The sequence below is a fragment of the Centruroides sculpturatus genome, unplaced genomic scaffold, assembly GCF_000671375.1.
Source record: "Centruroides sculpturatus isolate CEXI.00-Female unplaced genomic scaffold, Cexi_2.0 scaffold81, whole genome shotgun sequence".
NCBI classification, from domain to species: Eukaryota; Metazoa; Arthropoda; class Arachnida; order Scorpiones; family Buthidae; genus Centruroides; species Centruroides sculpturatus.
The window spans coordinates 720,089-720,360 of NW_019384371.1; positions in this window are offsets into that span (position 1 = coordinate 720,089).

Here is a 272-nt window from a genome sequence, read left to right on the forward strand (position 1 = left end):
TGGTCTCGACAGACATAAGTTAATTCAAGATGGCGATGCGTGAAATACGAACCCCATTGGTGCTTTTACAGTAATATGGAACTCAACTCCTCCGAACTCTCTTTGCAAGCACACATTCGTCCGGAGCAATTTGTGAAAAAGACACTAGGTAGAAAGTCAATTCTTCCCGAGAATATCGAAAAAGAGCTGCTGGAATATATATTGTTGATGGAGGTCATATTTTTCTATTATAAAAGCATTTTTGCGATAAAATACATTGGAGTAAATAATTT